This window comes from Sebastes fasciatus, chromosome 1 (assembly GCF_043250625.1).
Source record: "Sebastes fasciatus isolate fSebFas1 chromosome 1, fSebFas1.pri, whole genome shotgun sequence".
NCBI lineage: Eukaryota > Metazoa > Chordata > Actinopteri > Perciformes > Sebastidae > Sebastes > Sebastes fasciatus.
This window is the reverse complement of record NC_133795.1, coordinates 43,253,219-43,265,647: the sequence shown is the minus strand read 5'-3', so window position 1 is coordinate 43,265,647 and position 12,429 is coordinate 43,253,219.

Below are 12,429 nucleotides of genomic sequence, written 5' to 3'. Positions count from 1 at the left end.
CATTCCGGAATGTTAACATAACACATTCTAAAATCCAAACTGAACATTCCGGAATTGTAACGCAACACATTCTAAAATCTGAACTGAACATTCCGGAATTGTAATTCCGTAACACATTCTGAATTCCGAACTAAACATTCCGTAATGTTAACATAACGCATTCTAAAATCCAAACTGAACATTCCGGAATTGTAACATAACACATTCTGAATTCCGAACAAAACATTCCGGAATGTTAACATAACACATTCTAAAATACAAACTGAACATTCCGGAATTGTAACATAACACATTCTAAAATCTGAACTTAACAGTCCGGAATGTTAACAACACATTCTAAAATCAGAATTTAACATTCCGGAATGTTAACATAACACATTCTAAAATCCAAACTGAACATTCCGGAATTGTTATTCCGTAACACATTCTGAATTCAAAACTAAACATTCCGGAATGTTAACATAACACATTCTAAAATCCGAACTGAACATTCCGGAATTGTAATTCCGTAACACATTCTGAATTCCGAACTAAACATTCCGGAATGTTAACATAACACATTCTAAAATCCAAACTGAACATTCCGGAATTGTTATTCCGTAACACATTCTGAATTCCGAACAAAACATTCTGGAATGTTAACATAACACATTCTAAAATATAAACTGAACATTCCGGAATTGTAACGCAACACATTCTAAAATCTGAACTTAACATTCCGGAATGTTAACAACACATTCTAAAATCAGAATTTAACATTCCGGAATGTTAACACAACACATTCTAAAATCCAAACTGAACATTCCGGAATTGTAATTCCGTAACACATTCTGAATTCCGAACTAAACATTCCAGAATGTTAACATAAGACATTCTAAAATCCACACTGAACATTCCGGAATTGTAACATAACACATTCTAAAATCCAAACTTAACATTCCGGAATGTTAACATAACACATTCTAAAATCCAAACTGAACATTCCGGAATTGTAACATAACACATTCTAAAATCTGAACTTAACAGTCCGGAATGTTAACAACACATTCTAAAATCCAAACTGAACATTCCGGAATTGTAACATAACACATTCTAAAAAATGAACTTAACATTCTGGAATTGTAATTCCGTAACACATTCTGAATTCCGAACTAAACATTCCGGAATGTTAACAAAAGACATTCTAAAATCCAAACTGAACATTCCGGAATTGTTATTCCGTAACACATTCTAAAATCTGAACTTAACATTCTGGAATTGTAATTCCGTAACACATTCTGAATTCCGAACTAAACATTCCGGAATGTTAACATAAGACATTCTAAAATCCAAACTGAACATTCCGGAATTGTAATTCCGTAACACATTCTGAATTCCGAACAAAACATTCCGGAATGTTAACATAACGCATTCTAAAATCCAAACTGAACATTCCGGAATTGTAACATAACACATTCTAATATCTGAACTTAACATTCCGGAATGTTAACAAAACATTGTAAAATCAGAACTTAACATTCCGGAATGTTACCATAACACATTCTAAAATCCAAACTGAACATTCCGGAATTGTAATTCCGTAACACATTCTAAATTCCGAACTTAACATTCCGGAATGTTAACATAACACATTCTAAAATCCAAACTGAACATTCCGGAATTGTAACATAACACATTCTAAAATCTGAACTTAACAGTCCGGAATGTTAACAACACATTCTAAAATGAGAATTTAACATTCCGGAATGTTAACATAACACATTCTAAAATCCAAACTGAACATTCCGGAATTGTAACATAACACATTCTAAAAACTGAACTTAACTTTCTGGAATTTTTATTCCGTAACACATTCTGAATTCGAAACTAAACATTCCGGAATGTTAACATAACACATTCTAAAATCCAAACTGAACATTCCGGAATTGTAACATAACACATTCTAAAAACTGAACTTAACTTTCTGGAATTTTTATTCCGTAACACATTCTGAATTCGAAATTAAACATTCCGGAATGTTAACATAAGACATTCTAAAATCCAAACTGAACATTCCGGAATTGTAACATAACACATTCTAAAAAATGAACTTAACATTCTGGAATTGTAATTCCGTAACACATTCTGAATTCCGAACTAAACATTCCGGAATGTTAACATAAGACATTCTAAAATCCAAACTGAACATTCCGGAATTGTAATTCCGTAACACATTCTGAATTCCGAACAAAACATTCCGGAATGTTAACATAACGCATTCTAAAATCCAAACTGAACATTCCGGAATTGTAACATAACACATTCTAATATCTGAACTTAACATTCCGGAATGTTAACAAAACATTGTAAAATCAGAACTTAACATTCCGGAATGTTACCATAACACATTCTAAAATCCAAACTGAACATTCCGGAATTGTAATTCCGTAACACATTCTAAATTCCGAACTTAACATTCCGGAATGTTAACATAACACATTCTAAAATCTGTACTTAACATTCCGGAATTGTAATTCCGTAACACATTCTGAATTCCGAACTAAACATTCCGGACATGATAACATAACACATTCTAAAATCCAAACTGAACATTCCGGAATTGTAACGCAACACATTCTAAAATCTGAACTGAACATTCCGGAATTGTAATTCCGTAACACATTCTGAATTCCGAACTAAACATTCCGTAATGTTAACATAACGCATTCTAAAATCCAAACTGAACATTCCGGAATTGTAACATAACACATTCTGAATTCCGAACAAAACATTCCGGAATGTTAACATAACACATTCTAAAATACAAACTGAACATTCCGGAATTGTAACATAACACATTCTAAAATCTGAACTTAACAGTCCGGAATGTTAACAACACATTCTAAAATCAGAATTTAACATTCCGGAATGTTAACATAACACATTTTAAAATCCAAACTGAACATTCCGGAATTGTTATTCCGTAACACATTCTGAATTCAAAACTAAACATTCCGGAATGTTAACATAACACATTCTAAAATCCGAACTGAACATTCCGGAATTGTAATTCCGTAACACATTCTGAATTCCGAACTAAACATTCCGGAATGTTAACATAACACATTCTAAAATCCAAACTGAACATTCCGGAATTGTAACATAACACATTCTAAAAACTGAACTTAACATTCTGGAATTGTAATTCCGTAACACATTCTGAATTCCGAACTAAACATTCCGGAATGTTAACATAACACATTCTAAAATCCAAACTGAACATTCCGGAATTGTAACATAACACATTCTAAAAACTGAACTTAACATTCTGGAATTTTTATTCCGTAACACATTCTGAATTCGAAACTAAACATTCAGGAATGTTAACATAACACATTCTAAAATCCAAACTGAACATTCCGGAATGTTAACATAACACATTCTAAAATCTGAACTTAACAGTCCGGAATGTTAACAACACATTCTAAAATGAGAATTTAACATTCCGGAATGTTAACATAACACATTCTAAAATCCAAACTGAACATTCCGGAATTGTTATTCCGTAACACATTCTGAATTCGAAACTAAACATTCCGGAATGTTAACATAACACATTCTAAAATCCAAACTGAACATTCCGGAATTGTAACATAACACATTCTAAAAACTGAACTTAACATTCTGGAATTTTTATTCCGTAACACATTCTGAATTCGAAATTAAACATTCCGGAATGTTAACATAAGACATTCTAAAATCCAAACTGAACATTCCGGAATTGTAACATAACACATTCTAAAAAATGAACTTAACATTCTGGAATTGTAATTCCGTAACACATTCTGAATTCCGAACTAAACATTCCGGAATGTTAACATAAGACATTCTAAAATCCACACTGAACATTCCGGAATTGTAACATAACACATTCTAAAATCCAAACTTAACATTCCGGAATGTTAACATAACACATTCTAAAATCCAAACTGAACATTCCGGAATTGTAACATAACACATTCTAAAATCTGAACTTAACAGTCCGGAATGTTAACAACACATTCTAAAATCAGAATTTAACATTCCGGAATGTTAACATAACACATTCTAAAATCCAAACTGAACATTCCGGAATTGTAATTCCGTAACACATTCTAAATTCCGAACTTAACATTCCGGAATGTTAACATAACACATTCTAAAATCCGAACTGAACATTCCGGAATTGTAATTCCGTAACACATTCTGAATTCCGAACTAAACATTCCGGAATGTTAACATAACACATTCTAAAATCCAAACTGAACATTCCGGAATTGTAACATAACACATTCTAAAAACTGAACTTAACATTCTGGAATTGTAATTCCGTAACACATTCTGAATTCCGAACTAAACATTCCGGAATGTTAACATAACACATTCTAAAATCCAAACTGAACATTCCGGAATTGTAACATAACACATTCTAAAAACTGAACTTAACATTCTGGAATTTTTATTCCGTAACACATTCTGAATTCGAAACTAAACATTCAGGAATGTTAACATAACACATTCTAAAATCCAAACTGAACATTCCGGAATGTTAACATAACACATTCTAAAATCTGAACTTAACAGTCCGGAATGTTAACAACACATTCTAAAATGAGAATTTAACATTCCGGAATGTTAACATAACACATTCTAAAATCCAAACTGAACATTCCGGAATTGTTATTCCGTAACACATTCTGAATTCGAAACTAAACATTCCGGAATGTTAACATAACACATTCTAAAATCCAAACTGAACATTCCGGAATTGTAATTCCGTAACACATTCTGAATTCCGAACTAAACATTCCGGAATGTTAACATAACGCATTCTAAAATCCAAACTGAACATTCCGGAATTGTAACATAACACATTCTGAATTCCGAACAAAACATTCCGGAATGTTAACATAACACATTCTAAAATACAAACTGAACATTCCGGAATTGTTATTCCGTAACACATTCTGAATTCGAAACTAAACATTCCGGAATGTTAACATAACACATTCTAAAATCCAAACTGAACATTCCGGAATTGTAACATAACACATTCTAAAAACTGAACTTAACATTCTGGAATTGTAATTCCGTAACACATTCTGAATTCCGAAATAAACATTCCGGAATGTTAACATAACACATTCTAAAATCCAAACTGAACATTCCGGAATTGTTATTCCGTAACACATTCTGAATTCCGAACTAAACATTCCGGAATGTTAACATAACGCATTCTAAAATCCAAACTGAACATTCCGGAATTGTAACGCAACACATTCTAAAATCTGAACTGAACATTCCGGAATTGTAATTCCGTAACACATTCTGAATTCCAAACTAAACATTCCGGAATGTTAACATAACGCATTCTAAAATCCAAACTGAACATTCCGGAATTGTAACATAACACATTCTAAAATCTGAACTTAACATTCCGGAATGTTAACAACACATTCTAAAATCAGAATTTAACATTCCGGAATGTTAACATAACACATTCTAAAATCCAAACTGAACATTCCGGAATTGTTATTCCGTAACACATTCTGAATTCCGAACTAAACATTCCGGAATGTTAACAAAAGACATTCTAAAATCCAAACTGAACATTCCGGAATTGTTATTCCGTAACACATTCTAAAATCTGAACTTAACATTCTGGAATTGTAATTCCGTAACACATTCTGAATTCCGAACTAAACATTCCGGAATGTTAACAAAAGACATTCTAAAATCCAAACTGAACATTCCGGAATTGTTATTCCGTAACACATTCTAAAATCTGAACTTAACATTCTGGAATTGTAATTCCGTAACACATTCTGAATTCCGAACTAAACATTCCGGAATGTTAACATAAGACATTCTAAAATCCAAACTGAACATTCCGGAATTGTAATTCCGTAACTCATTCTGAATTCCGAACAAAACATTCCGGAATGTTAACATAACGCATTCTAAAATCCAAACTGAACATTCCGGAATTGTAACATAACACATTCTAAAATCTGAACTTAACAGTCCGGAATGTTAACAACACATTCTAAAATGAGAATTTAACATTCCGGAATGTTAACATAACACATTCTAAAATCCAAACTGAACATTCCGGAATTGTTATTCCGTAACACATTCTGAATTCGAAACTAAACATTCCGGAATGTTAACATAACACATTCTAAAATCCAAACTGAACATTCCGGAATTGTAACATAACACATTCTAAAAACTGAACTTAACATTCTGGAATTTTTATTCCGTAACACATTCTGAATTCGAAATTAAACATTCCGGAATGTTAACATAAGACATTCTAAAATCCAAACTGAACATTCCGGAATTGTAACATAACACATTCTAAAAAATGAACTTAACATTCTGGAATTGTAATTCCGTAACACATTCTGAATTCCGAACTAAACATTCCGGAATGTTAACAAAAGACATTCTAAAATCCAAACTGAACATTCCGGAATTGTTATTCCGTAACACATTCTAAAATCTGAACTTAACATTCTGGAATTGTAATTCCGTAACACATTCTGAATTCGAAACTAAACATTCCGGAATGTTAACATAAAACATTCTAAAATCCAAACTGAACATTCCGGAATTGTAATTCCGTAACACATTCTGAATTCCGAACTAAACATTCCGGAATGTTAACATAACGCATTCTAAAATCCAAACTGAACATTCCGGAATTGTAACATAACACATTCTAATATCTGAACTTAACATTCCGGAATGTTAACAAAACATTGTAAAATCAGAACTTAACATTCCGGAATGTTACCATAACACATTCTAAAATCCAAACTGAACATTCCGGAATTGTAATTCCGTAACACATTCTAAATTCCGAACTTAACATTCCGGAATGTTAACATAACACATTCTAAAATCTGTACTTAACATTCCGGAATTGTAATTCCGTAACACATTCTGAATTCCGAACTAAACATTCCGGAATGTTAACATAACGCATTCTAAAATCCAAACTGAACATTCCGGAATTGTAATTCCGTAACACATTCTGAATTCCGAACTAAACATTCCGGACATGATAACATAACACATTCTAAAATCCAAACTGAACATTCCGGAATTGTAACGCAACACATTCTAAAATCTGAACTGAACATTCCGGAATTGTAATTCCGTAACACATTCTGAATTCCGAACTAAACATTCCGTAATGTTAACATAACGCATTCTAAAATCCAAACTGAACATTCCGGAATTGTAACATAACACATTCTGAATTCCGAACAAAACATTCCGGAATGTTAACATAACACATTCTAAAATACAAACTGAACATTCCGGAATTGTAACATAACACATTCTAAAATCTGAACTTAACAGTCCGGAATGTTAACAACACATTCTAAAATCAGAATTTAACATTCCGGAATGTTAACATAACACATTCTAAAATCCAAACTGAACATTCCGGAATTGTTATTCCGTAACACATTCTGAATTCAAAACTAAACATTCCGGAATGTTAACATAACACATTCTAAAATCCGAACTGAACATTCCGGAATTGTAATTCCGTAACACATTCTGAATTCCGAACTAAACATTCCGGAATGTTAACATAACACATTCTAAAATCCAAACTGAACATTCCGGAATTGTTATTCCGTAACACATTCTGAATTCCGAACAAAACATTCTGGAATGTTAACATAACACATTCTAAAATATAAACTGAACATTCCGGAATTGTAACGCAACACATTCTAAAATCTGAACTTAACATTCCGGAATGTTAACAACACATTCTAAAATCAGAATTTAACATTCCGGAATGTTAACACAACACATTCTAAAATCCAAACTGAACATTCCGGAATTGTAATTCCGTAACACATTCTGAATTCCGAACTAAACATTCCAGAATGTTAACATAAGACATTCTAAAATCCACACTGAACATTCCGGAATTGTAACATAACACATTCTAAAATCCAAACTTAACATTCCGGAATGTTAACATAACACATTCTAAAATCCAAACTGAACATTCCGGAATTGTAACATAACACATTCTAAAATCTGAACTTAACAGTCCGGAATGTTAACAACACATTCTAAAATGAGAATTTAACATTCCGGAATGTTAACATAACACATTCTAAAATCCAAACTGAACATTCCGGAATTGTTATTCCGTAACACATTCTGAATTCGAAACTAAACATTCCGGAATGTTAACATAACACATTCTAAAATCCAAACTGAACATTCCGGAATTGTAATTCCGTAACACATTCTGAATTCCGAACTAAACATTCCGGAATGTTAACATAACGCATTCTAAAATCCAAACTGAACATTCCGGAATTGTAACATAACACATTCTGAATTCCGAACAAAACATTCCGGAATGTTAACATAACACATTCTAAAATACAAACTGAACATTCCGGAATTGTAACATAACACATTCTAAAATCTGAACTTAACAGTCCGGAATGTTAACAACACATTCTAAAATCAGAATTTAACATTCCGGAATGTTAACATAACACATTCTAAAATCCAAACTGAACATTCCGGAATTGTTATTCCGTAACACATTCTGAATTCGAAACTAAACATTCCGGAATGTTAACATAACACATTCTAAAATCCAAACTGAACATTCCGGAATTGTAACATAACACATTCTAAAAACTGAACTTAACATTCTGGAATTGTAATTCCGTAACACATTCTGAATTCCGAACTAAACATTCCGGAATGTTAACATAACACATTCTAAAATCCAAACTGAACATTCCGGAATTGTAACATAAAACATTCTAAAAACTGAACTTAACATTCTGGAATTTTTATTCCGTAACACATTCTGAATTCGAAACTAAACATTCAGGAATGTTAACATAACACATTCTAAAATCCAAACTGAACATTCCGGAATTGTAACATAACACATTCTAAAAAATGAACTTAACATTCTGGAATTGTAATTCCGTAACACATTCTGAATTCCGAACTAAACATTCCGGAATGTTAACAAAAGACATTCTAAAATCCAAACTGAACATTCCGGAATTGTTATTCCGTAACACATTCTAAAATCTGAACTTAACATTCTGGAATTGTAATTCCGTAACACATTCTGAATTCCGAACTAAACATTCCGGAATGTTAACATAAGACATTCTAAAATCCAAACTGAACATTCCGGAATTGTAATTCCGTAACACATTCTGAATTCCGAACAAAACATTCCGGAATGTTAACATAACGCATTCTAAAATCCAAACTGAACATTCCGGAATTGTAACATAACACATTCTAATATCTGAACTTAACATTCCGGAATGTTAACAAAACATTGTAAAATCAGAACTTAACATTCCGGAATGTTACCATAACACATTCTAAAATCCAAACTGAACATTCCGGAATTGTAATTCCGTAACACATTCTAAATTCCGAACTTAACATTCCGGAATGTTAACATAACACATTCTAAAATCTGTACTTAACATTCCGGAATTGTAATTCCGTAACACATTCTGAATTCCGAACTAAACATTCCGGAATGTTAACATAACGCATTCTAAAATCCAAACTGAACATTCCGGAATTGTAATTCCGTAACACATTCTGAATTCCGAACTAAACATTCCGGACATGATAACATTACACATTCTAAAATCCAAACTGAACATTCCGGAATTGTAACGCAACACATTCTAAAATCTGAACTGAACATTCCGGAATTGTAATTCCGTAACACATTCTGAATTCCGAACTAAACATTCCGTAATGTTAACATAACGCATTCTAAAATCCAAACTGAACATTCCGGAATTGTAACATAACACATTCTGAATTCCGAACAAAACATTCCGGAATGTTAACATAACACATTCTAAAATACAAACTGAACATTCCGGAATTGTAACATAACACATTCTAAAATCTGAACTGAACAGTCCGGAATGTTAACAACACATTCTAAAATGAGAATTTAACATTCCGGAATGTTAACATAACACATTCTAAAATCCAAACTGAACATTCCGGAATTGTTATTCCGTAACACATTCTGAATTCGAAACTAAACATTCCGGAATGTTAACATAAAACATTCTAAAATCCAAACTGAACATTCCGGAATTGTAATTCCGTAACACATTCTGAATTCCGAACTAAACATTCCGGAATGTTAACATAACGCATTCTAAAATCCAAACTGAACATTCCGGAATTGTAACATAACACATTCTGAATTCCGAACAAAACATTCCGGAATGTTAACATAACACATTCTAAAATCCGAACTGAACATTCCGGAATTGTAATTCCGTAACACATTCTGAATTCCGAACTAAACATTCCGGAATGTTAACATAACGCATTCTAAAATCCAAACTGAACATTCCGGAATTGTAACGCAACACATTCTAAAATCTGAACTGAACATTCCGGAATTGTAATTCCGTAACACATTCTGAATTCCGAACTAAACATTCCGTAATGTTAACATAACGCATTCTAAAATCCAAACTGAACATTCCGGAATTGTAACATAACACATTCTAAAATCTGAACTTAACAGTCCGGAATGTTAACAACACATTCTAAAATGAGAATTTAACATTCCGGAATGTTAACATAACACATTCTAAAATCCAAACTGAACATTCCGGAATTGTAATTCCGTAACACATTCTGAATTCCGAACTAAACATTCCAGAATGTTAACATAACACATTCTAAAATCCAAACTTAACATTCCGGAATGTTAACATAACACATTCTAAAATCCAAACTGAACATTCCGGAATTGTAACATAACACATTCTAAAATCTGAACTTAACAGTCCGGAATGTTAACAACACATTCTAAAATGAGAATTTAACATTCCGGAATGTTAACATAACACATTCTAAAATCCAAACTGAACATTCCGGAATTGTTATTCCGTAACACATTCTGAATTCGAAACTAAACATTCCGGAATGTTAACATAACACATTCTAAAATCCAAACTGAACATTCCGGAATTGTAACATAACACATTCTAAAAACTGAACTTAACATTCTGGAATTTTTATTCCGTAACACATTCTGAATTCGAAATTAAACATTCCGGAATGTTAACATAAGACATTCTAAAATCCAAACTGAACATTCCGGAATTGTAACATAACACATTCTAAAAACTGAACTTAACATTCTGGAATTGTAATTCCGTAACACATTCTGAATTCCGAACTAAACATTCCGGAATGTTAACATAACACATTCTAAAATCCAAACTGAACATTCCGGAATTGTAACATAAAACATTCTAAAAACTGAACTTAACATTCTGGAATTTTTATTCCGTAACACATTCTGAATTCGAAACTAAACATTCAGGAATGTTAACATAACACATTCTAAAATCCAAACTGAACATTCCGGAATTGTAACATAACACATTCTAAAAAATGAACTTAACATTCTGGAATTGTAATTCCGTAACACATTCTGAATTCCGAACTAAACATTCCGGAATGTTAACAAAAGACATTCTAAAATCCAAACTGAACATTCCGGAATTGTAATTCCGTAACACATTCTGAATTCCGAACAAAACATTCCGGAATGTTAACATAACGCATTCTAAAATCCAAACTGAACATTCCGGAATTGTAATTCCGTAACACATTCTGAATTCCGAACTAAACATTCCGGACATGATAACATTACACATTCTAAAATCCAAACTGAACATTCCGGAATTGTAACGCAACACATTCTAAAATCTGAACTGAACATTCCGGAATTGTAATTCCGTAACACATTCTGAATTCCGAACTAAACATTCCGTAATGTTAACATAACGCATTCTAAAATCCAAACTGAACATTCCGGAATTGTAACATAACACATTCTGAATTCCGAACAAAACATTCCGGAATGTTAACATAACACATTCTAAAATACAAACTGAACATTCCGGAATTGTAACATAACACATTCTAAAATCTGAACTGAACAGTCCGGAATGTTAACAACACATTCTAAAATGAGAATTTAACATTCCGGAATGTTAACATAACACATTCTAAAATCCAAACTGAACATTCCGGAATTGTTATTCCGTAACACATTCTGAATTCGAAACTAAACATTCCGGAATGTTAACATAAAACATTCTAAAATCCAAACTGAACATTCCGGAATTGTAATTCCGTAACACATTCTGAATTCCGAACTAAACATTCCGGAATGTTAACATAACGCATTCTAAAATCCAAACTGAACATTCCGGAATTGTAACATAACACATTCTGAATTCCGAACAAAACATTCCGGAATGTTAACATAACACATTCTAAAATCCGAACTGAACATTCCGGAATTGTAATTCCGTAACACATTCTGAA